This window comes from Anopheles ziemanni, chromosome 3, assembly GCF_943734765.1.
Source record: "Anopheles ziemanni chromosome 3, idAnoZiCoDA_A2_x.2, whole genome shotgun sequence".
NCBI lineage: Eukaryota > Metazoa > Arthropoda > Insecta > Diptera > Culicidae > Anopheles > Anopheles ziemanni.
Genome location: NC_080706.1, coordinates 69,665,978 through 69,676,580, shown reverse-complemented (window position 1 = coordinate 69,676,580; position 10,603 = coordinate 69,665,978).

Here is a 10,603-nt window from a genome sequence, read left to right as displayed (position 1 = left end):
TACTGCGCCAATAAATGAGTTAGTATGAATTCATACCTTTTCAAGGAAAGGTAACTTAAATTCTGCTTTTCAATAGGAAACGTGGTATAAAGTGCCAACGATATTATATAAATGCTTAGCGCTAGAAAATGTGGAAAGTGTTTCTACTTCTGACATATATCGTATGGCCAGTCGTTGGTGAGTCAAAATTGAATTGTTTGAGATCAATCAACTGTTTCTAAACGTTGTAAATCACTAACCTAGGTTTATCGCAATCATTAAACATAACTAACAAGCCATGAAGAACAGATGGTGGTAAAATACATTGTACCAGATTTAAATCAATCGTTTCTACCTATTATGACAAACGTGAAACTGTGGATTATTTCAAGGTAAATACAAAATTTCTAATTTCAATCAGGGATTGATTTGAACATGTGACTATTAAACGCGTTTCCCACTGAAAACAATGGCAATATTTCGCTGCTTATACCTAAAGTGTCGTGAGCCTACGTTGGAATTAACTACTGTAGCCTGAACAAACGGAAAGACAGAGGTTTCGTTGCTGAGCTATGCGATTGGACTATTTTCAGTTTTTTTAGATTTGTTGGAGCGCAAGAAACATTACTCATACTCAATGCTACATAGCTGTGGCTGAAAGTGTGTGTCATTTTGTCCACATCACAAAAAACGTAGTCATCCGAACGTAGTTTTGTGAATGACTCAATTTAGTGCAAGAAATGTTTCCGCAAAACAAACAGGTTGGTACATCATCAAATTCACGGAGGAAGTTATCAATGCAACATATAAGCTCCTTATCATGATACCTAGAGAGTTCATGTTGTTTGTGGTAAGCTATATCCGTCTCTAATATCTCTTAACTCAATTTCTCAGCTACGCTTAAACTGAAAATGGATGACGTCACTGCGCTTTGGACTGATGAATCCGCGCAGTTCGTCTGTCGAGTACGAAGCGAGCTAAAGACAACCATCGTCATGGAGTTCTGGCCATGTGATGAACGTACTTTAAGTTTTTCGCATTGTGATATCTGGTCGGTGAAAACTGCACGTTTCGAGGTACGCATTTGTAATGTAAATGTTATCTATAGTTTTACAATGGTAAATTTTATTTGTCTGTTTGATTTCTTGCAGATTAAATACCCGAAAAAATCATTTGAGTATAAGGCTTACAGTAAAATAGCACCACCGAAAATCGGTACGGCGTTATGCATTGCAAACAATTCACAGCAGACTTTGTTTAAAAAAGCAAAACTGTTTTTGGTCCATTCCTACGAACAACTTGAGCTTGAGATCGTATCAGCCGAAGGAATAGTTCATAAAGGGGATACAGCCGTGTTTAGATGCCGAGCAAATGCTTACAATTTCACCAACCAACTCATGCTCATTCAAAACCAATACATACTGGATGGAACTGGACACATGAACAACTACGCTTGGGAAGTGAACTTCACCATTCAAGTTCTATCACGAAGCCCTGTGACATGCGGTGCCTACCACAAAAAAGGAGGGTTTCAAAACGTGACTTTAGATCTGGGCGAAAAATTCAATGCTCTAAGCAGAGCGGGCGCAAGGACCGTACAGTTGTTATATGTTTTCTTCGGAGGATGCCTTGTTGCTATTGTTGGGTTGGCTTGGTTTGGGTATGATGTAGGCAAACAACATGCCAATGCAGTAGAGGACGTCAAAGAAGATGCACAAGAAGATGTAAAAGATGCCGATGAAGTCGAAGAATCGCTCCAGGCTTGCGATTTAGTGTCGACCATTCCACCAGAATACTCATTTCCGAAGGATAAGCTGTTATTCGGTCCGAAGATTGGCGAGGGGGAATATGGCATTGTTAGAATGGCTCAAGCGAAGGACATTATGGTCCACGAACCATTCACAACCGTTGCCGTGAAGCAAACGAAAGACTGTGGAAGTGGTTCAATCCTCCAGGGAATGATCTCCGAGATCAAGATAATGATTTTGGTCGGTCAGCATTTGAACATCGTCTATTTCTTAGGAGTGGTTACTGAGAACATTGAAAGTAGTTAGTGAAAATAAAACCAGTTGCATCTTATAACAAAATGAGCGTTCAAACCGATTTCTCTTCCTTGCAGATGAACTGATGATCATCTTCGAGTATTGCCGATATGGTAGTGTCCTTAGCTTCATGCAGTCTAAAAGATCGACATTCGTGAATTGTATCGATGATCTGCCCATGGCTTGGATCACTTCTACTATAAACCCTGAATCAGGCGAGCGCGATCCAGACGACGAATCCCAGATGATCTTGCGAACCACGGATGTCGTCTACTGGGCCACTCAGATCGCGTTTGGGATGGAGTACTTGTCGTCCAAGAACATATTCCATGGAGATCTGGCCGCTCGCAATGTCCTGCTCTGCGAGAAAGGTGTGGTGAAGATCGCCGACTTTGGTCTGGCCCGGGAGTTCAACCGCGTCACGTACTATAAGAAAACTTGCAACGATCGTGTGCCCTACAAGTGGATGGCTCTGGAGAGCATCTTTGAGCATAAGTTCAGTATCAAAACGGATGTTTGGTCTTTCGGCGTGTTGTTGTGGGAGTTATTCACTCTCGGAATGCCACCTTATGCCACTCTGACCATGAACGACGAGTTCTTCCAAAAACTAAAAGACGGATATCGGTTGGAAAAACCGATGTACGCCAATGAGGATATTTATTACACTATGCTGTCATGTTGGTGCGTCAATCCAGAGCGTCGACCAACATTTAATGACTTGGGACAGTTTTTCAACTTAATGTTACCACCCGCATTGCAGAACGTAAGTAAACCGGTGCTGATTTGCTTATCACATGATGCATTTATTTAGCAAGTTTTTTTTTTTAATTTTAGCATTACCTTGGTTTGAATGATCAATATCTTCAGATGACCAGAAAGGTCAAGTCTTAAAGATCATCAGAAACGAGCGAGATGTCAAATGAAAAATGTTTTCGCTTTATACTTTTATTTTTACTTCGCATTTTTGTACTATCGGATTTTGATGCAATTATGTCCTATTATCAAAATTGGATTGTCCATGTAGATAATTTCTTTCTATTGTACTAAATATATACTCAACTTTTAAATGTTATCTCATAATAAATTCCAATTGGCTTTCTACTGTAACAATCTGTTACTGTCATGCCTTGATCACATCAATTTGAAACTTTCACCTGTTCATTGTAATCTCCTTAAAAATCAATAACATAAGCTAAGCATGTTTGGCAGAAGCGGATCAATCCATTCCGGGGCCCCAAGCGGTTGGATAATCGGGGCCCTCCAGACATTTCCATTGCTCAAAATATGTCTATACCTGTGGCCAAAATTGGACTTATATTTAACAACAGTTTGTAATCCTTTATACATATTTTCAGCATATAGTCTCCATGATTTTTTATAGGCAAAAATTCTTCACATCTTTTCGTTACTACCCATAACTTCGTTACATATCTTATAGTAAATATTACTTCAAAGAATCTAAAATAAATAAATTTTCGCACGTCTTTTCGCACAATTGGCTTATTTTAAGAAATCAGACGTCAAATCTTCATTATCTGGAATTTTAAATCGACCTCAAATTATTAAATCTTTTCAAGTTCAAGTTAAAATCAATTTTAACAGCTATGAGGAAACCATTTTAAAAGGATAACAGTGCATTTTGCTGGTGGACCGTAAATTGAGAGCATTTTAAATCAAAGGGACATTATTAGATGAGAAAGAAGATTCATGAAAACATATTCTGCCAAGGCTTTAGGTGAAAATTAACAATGGTTAAGCAATATCGAAGTCCATCTGTAATAACTTTTATCAAAGTATGTATAGCACTGCGAGAATAAATAAAATCGGTAGTTATTTTTGCGATCTGAGGATTTCATCACGGGGCCCCCTTAAGCTCGGGGCCTCCCGCGGCCGCTCAGTCCGCTCATAGATAGATCTGCCTCTGATGTTTGGTATATTATTACAGGAATTTACGTCAGTAAAAACGGAATGCTTTTCATTATAAAATGGTAACTGCATCAGAAAGTATCAAATATATGTATTCGAAGGGCAAGTAATCTATGAAAAATAATGCAGAACTTCTTTGACTAACAGTAAGTTGAGAATAAAAAAAGTGGGGATGTCTTTTTAGGAATTTCGCGCACTGAATAATTGACCCATTGGGAGTGCCCATGCCCATCTCGAGTGTGGCACCCTCCGGTGTTACAAAACACCGATTTATAATATTCCGTCTGTTTTTTATAAAACATACTATTTATTATAAAATAGTTTACGTGCTTACAGACATGGTCTTAATGATAATATAAAAAACAATGTACATTTAAGGACAGGATGTATGATGTAGTTCGCATACAAACGAAGCACTCTTACTCGTTACGCAGTACTCATCCCGCGGAGTACTGGAAAACGGAGACATTGAAACGAGTACAGGCACCCTGGAGCTTCTTTCCTGATTCACTGCTGCAGCAGGTCCCAGGCGGCAATAACGCGAGTGCAAGAGGTGAACCTGTGTTCCAGAGTGTCACATTTAACACAAAACATACAGGGCGATGAGGATGAACGTCCCATCCGCATTAGCAACTCGCCATGTGGAACCTTGCCATCCGCCACAAGGTAAAGTGCGGACCGCTGCTCCGATGATAATTTCATGGAGTGGATATTGTTCCACACCATCTTCCAGATTATATTTAGTGACTGCTCCTGGATTTTTGGATTGGATAACCGTTGCACTAGCGTCTTGCGAAACTCTCAAGTGGACGGGTGTTGCTTGCGTGTGGAGGGAACGTAGGCAAGTAGCTGAACAACGCTCTGGAGGCATGGATGCGTTGATAGGATCGCTGAAATGTTAGGCGGGTTGTCAGCGTACCGTATGAGCACCAATCCTCAGGCATTCATCATGCCGGTTGGTTCCACCGAATACCGGTTGATCATCAAAGCTACTGTAGTGACAAATAGCGGTGTCTACGAGCGTCCCGCCAGATAGAGTGACAACACTTTGTTTGGCCACTGGCTGAGGGAAATGTTGTGACTAGAAAGAGACCACAACACCGTCGCTGCCACCAACACCAGCCTTAGCCGAAAGGGGATAAAAAGGCTGCGCGAGCCACTATTAGCTCTCTTCGCGATAAAGCTATCAAACCTAATCCGTCCACAACGTTTTGCAAAGCAAGGCTCTGACTTCCTCCAACGCTAGCGTCCTTAGACTTCAACACACAGTTGAAGTCCCCTGCCAGTATGACTGGTGCATTCCGCAGGTAGTAGGCTAACATCTGGTTGAAGAACAGTTCCCGCTCTGCTCTACGCTGGGTTCCTGAAGGAGCATAAATGTTGCATAATGTGGAATTATTCTCAAGCCTAACGCAGATGAGACGTGAATCCAAACTGCGTTCGACGTGAGAAAACTTTATCGGTTCGCGAATAGTGATCGCAATACATCTCCTTGTGTGGTCGACGTTCGTTACAATATTATACCCAGGGAGCGTCAAGTCAGAGGCATAAACCTCCTGCAAGAATACAACGCCAGCGTCAATATTCCCCAGGAAGCTTCGTAAAGCATCCGATTTGGTCGAGTTGGAGATCGCATTGATATTAATTGATGCGATAATGATCGATTTCATCGATACATCCATCTCAACCAAATTAGAGCGAGTCGGGTCTTGAGTCGGGGGTTTTTGAAGCCAGGGGTTTTTGGGGGGACCTTACCTAGCCTTGCGCTTGGGCGGCGCCTCCGTTCGTCCTCCCGGTCCGTGTGTCTCTACCGTATCGTCTGATCTTCTCTTACCTGTCACCAGCACCGATGATGTGGAAGGAGTAGGGGATGGAATGCGAGGGGCGAGGAAAGGCAACGACGAAACCTGGCACTGCTCCGTTTTCATATCCGACTCTGCCTCCAATGTTGCTGCCGATCTCGAAGCTTGGTGGTTTTTGGCGCCGGCCGGTGTAGATGTCAAATTCAGCGCACTTGCTCGCAGCAGCCTAGAGACGGCGTATTTAGTGGTGCAACCGGAGCTGATGTGCGGCTCGTTGCTGTTGCATCGGTGGCTGAGTTTTGCAGAGCAGACGCGTACGACAATCGCTCGTTCACACTTTATTGCCTTTTGGGCTACAAGTTTCCTGCCTTGGGTGCAGGTCATGCCATGGTGCTCCGAAAGCGAGTGTTTTCCGTCGTTTCGCTCGACGGTTGTTAGAGCAAGGCTCTGCTCCTTCACACGAATAACCATTGCGGATGTCGCTGGCTTCACCCGGATCGAGCTGATGTTGTTGCTGGTAAGACCCAGCTTTGTCATCACAAAGGTAGTTGCCTCCATCACGGGAGGCCTTTTCGGAATCTTTGACAAGTCCACCCGAAGGGTACTTCTTAAAGCTGTCATTGTTAGGCTTGCTCTATTACACGGTTATCGTTATCGCTACGAATCTCGGAGAGGAACTTCCGAATCCATCAATAACTTTTCAAGAGAATCATTTTTAACGAATATCAGTTTGTATCAACCAAACTGGCATATATTTTTTTCAACTTTTTGATTGAATATAACGTACTACAGGGAAACAAGTCTCGTAAGCCCTTAACGGGCAGGCATGTCCAAAAGGGCGTTACGCCAAGAAGAAGAAGAAGAACGATACACAGAAATGTTCAGGATAACTTTTGCTAAGCCATGTACATTATTCTTAATAATGAACAAGTAAATAAAACAATAAAAAAATTTGTCAAAAATCCACGGGATCTTATCTGCCTCAAAGCACAATTCAGATAAGTTGGATCAATCTCAGATTTTCATATCCTTTATTTCAACAACTTTGTGGAAAAATGATGAAAATCATACCTGTAATCCACTCTTGAATTTGAAACGCCGCTCTGCTCACTTAAACGACGCGAGCATTACCTGCGCTATGAGCGAGAGTGGCTCGCTCTGCTTATTAGAAAGAGCTACTCAACGCAACACTAATCAAAACCAAACCAATCTCGTTGCTGATTCGTTCCATTATCGCGAATAAGGTTTATTGGCGTTAACCAATATTTTGAAAATGAGATAAAAGTTCCTTAAAGGAAACGGCAACCTCGAATGCAGTTCACTTATCAGAGCGAGCAGTTGACCTAACAAATACCAGTGCATGAGAATAATTGTAACCGGTCCGAACGGTGTACTGCGCCAATAAATGAGTTAGTATGAATTCATACCTTTTCAAGGAAAGGTAACTTAAATTCTGCTTTTCAATAGGAAACGTGGTATAAAGTGCCAACGATATTATATAAATGCTTAGCGCTAGAAAATGTGGAAAGTGTTTCTACTTCTGACATATATCGTATGGCCAGTCGTTGGTGAGTCAAAACTGAATTGTTTGAGATCAATCAACTGTTTCTAAACGTTGTAAATCACTAACCTAGCTTTATCGCAATCATTAAACATAACTAACAAGCCATGAAGAACAGATGGTGGTAAAATACATTGTACCAGATTTAAATCAATCGCTTCTACCTATTATGACAAACGTGAAACTGTGGATTATTTCAAGGTAAATACAAAATTTACAAAAATACACTGAAAACAATGGCGATATTTCACTGCTTATACCTAAGTGTCGTGAGCCAACGTTGGAATTAACTACTGTAGCTTGAACAAACGGAAAGGCAGAGGTTTCGTTGCTGAGCTATGCGATTGGACTTTTTTCAGTTTTTTAAGATTTGTTGGAGCACAAGAAACATTTGTCATACCCAAGCTCCATAACTGTGGCTGAAAGTTTGTGTCATTTTGTCCACGTCACAAAAAACGCAGTCATCCGAACGTAGTTTTGTGAATGACTCAATTTAGTGCAAGAAATGTTTCCGCAAAACAAACAGGTTGGTACATCATAAAATTCACGGAGGAAGTTATCAATGCAACATATGAGCTTCTTATCATGATACCTAGAGTGTTCACGTTGTTTGTGGTAAGCTATATCCGTCTCTAATATCTCTTAACTCAATTTCTCAGCTACACTAACACTGGAAATGGATGACGTCACTGCGCTTTGGACTGATCAATCCGCGCAGTTTGTCTGTCGGGTGCGCAGCGAGCTAAAGCCAAAGATCTTCATAGAGTTCAGGCCATGTGATGAACGTACTTTAAGTTTTTCGCATTGTGATATCTGGTCGGTGGAGACTGCCGGTTTCGAGGTACGCATTTGTAATGAAAATGTTATCTATAGTTTTTTAATGGTAAATTTTATTTGTCTGTTTGATTTCTTGCAGATTGAATACCCGAAAAAATCATTCGAGTATAAGGCTTACAGTATAATAGCACCACCGAAAATCGGTACAGCGTTATGCATTGCAAACAATTCCCAGCAGACTTTGTTTAAAAATGCAAAACTGTTTTTGGTCCATTCCTACGAACAACTTGAGCTTGATATCGTATCACCCAAAGGAACAGTTCATAAAGGGGATACAGCCGTGTTTAGATGCCGAGCGAATGCTTACAATTTTACCAACCAACTTATGCTCATCCAAGACCGATACATGGTGAATGAAACTGGACACATAAACAAGTACGCTTGGGAAGTGAACTTCACAACTGAAATTCTATATGGGCATGTGACATGCAGGGCCTGCCACATAACAGGAGGGTTTCAAAACGTGTCTTTAGATCTGGGCGAAAAATTCCATCCTCTGAGCAGAGCGGACGCAAGGTCCGTACAGTTTCATATGTACAGATTCATATATATACTCGCATATGTTTTCTTCGGAGGATGCCTTGCCATCGTTGCTATTGTTGGGTTGGCTTGGTTTTGGTGGAAAAGAAGTAAACAATATTCCAATGCAGTAGAGGAAGTTGGAAAAGATGCACAAGACAATGCAGTAGAAGATGGTGAAGAGGCAGAATCGCTCCAGTGTTGCGATTTAGTGTCGACCATTCCACCGGAATACTCATTTCCGAAGGATAAGCTGTTACTCGATCGGAAGATTGGCGAGGGTGAATATGGCATTGTTAGAATAGCACAAGCGAAGGGCATTATGGTCCACGAACCATTCACAACCGTTGCCGTGAAGCAAACGAAAGACTGTGGAAGTGGTTCAATCCTCCAGGGAATGATCTCAGAGATAAAGATGATGATTCTTGTGGGCCAGCACGTGAACATCGTCAATTTCTTAGGAGCGGTTACTGAGAATATTCGTAAAAGTAAGAAGAAACCAAAATCAGTTGCACGTTAGCGCAAAAGTAGCGTTCAAACCGATTTCTCTTCATTTCAGATGAACTGATGATCATCTTGGAGTATTGCCGATATGGCAGCGTGCTTAGCTTCATGCAGTCTAAGAGATCGACATTCGTGAATTGTATCGATGATCTGCCTATGACTTGGATTAGTTCTATTATGAATCCTGAATCAGGCGAGCGCGACCCAGATGCCGAATCCCAGATGATCTTGCGAACCACGGATCTCGTCTGCTGGGCCACACAAATCGCGTTTGGGATGGAGTACTTGTCGTCCAAGAACATATTCCATGGAGATCTGGCCGCTCGCAATGTCCTGCTCTGCGAGAAAGGTGTGGTGAAGATCGCCGACTTTGGTCTGGCCCGAGAGTTCAACCGCGTCACGCACTATAAGAAAACTCGCAACGATCAAGTGCCCTTCAAGTGGATGGCTCTGGAGAGCATCTTTGAGCATAAGTTCAGCATCAAAACGGATGTTTGGTCTTACGGCGTGTTGTTGTGGGAGTTATTCACTCTCGGAATGCCTCCGTATCCCACTCTGGCCGTGAACGACGAATTCTTCCAGAAACTACAGGACGGATATCGATTGAAAAAACCAAAGTACGCCAATGAGGATATTTATTACACTATGCTGTCATGTTGGTTCGTCAATCCAGAGCGTCGGCCAACATTTCACGATTTAGGAAAGTTTTTCAACTTAATGTTACCTCCCACGTTGCAGAATGTAAGTAAACCGTTACTGGTATGTTCATCACCCGTTGTATGTATGTAATAAGCTACCTTTTCAAATTTTAGCATTACCTTGGATTGAATGATCAATATCTTCAGATGATGTCTCCAAATGTCAAATCTTAAGGATCATCGGAAACGAACGAGTTAGCAAATGAACAATGTTTTCGCTTCGTACTTAGTACTATTTGTCTTTATGAAGTTTGGCTACTGATGAAGAATGGATCTAGTTTATTATAATTTATATTATTTCCTTTCAAAGGTTTTATCTCAAAGTACTCAGTTATATTATCAAAATGTTGATGTCCTTATAGAAAGTTTTTTTGGTCATATATCAGGTGTGACTCGAGTAAGTGACGCATACTCTCCGTCATCATCTGCCATTGGAGATTGGGAATATGAAACGGTCTCTTCCAAACTTAATCGTCAAAGAGAACGAACGGCGATAAAGGGCTGTCTACACAGGCCACATCATTGCATATTAATTTTATAAATATTATCTCTCAATCAAAAAGTGCGAAATTCCTACAAACACAATCGTATTACCTTATGTTCTAAACTAACTTTTAATGAAAGGAGCCATGTATTATTTTTTGAAGATTACTTACCCCTTGACCACATCATTTTGAGATTTCCACTAGTAATATAATAACATGGGATGTGAAATATCAGCATTCCATAGAGAAT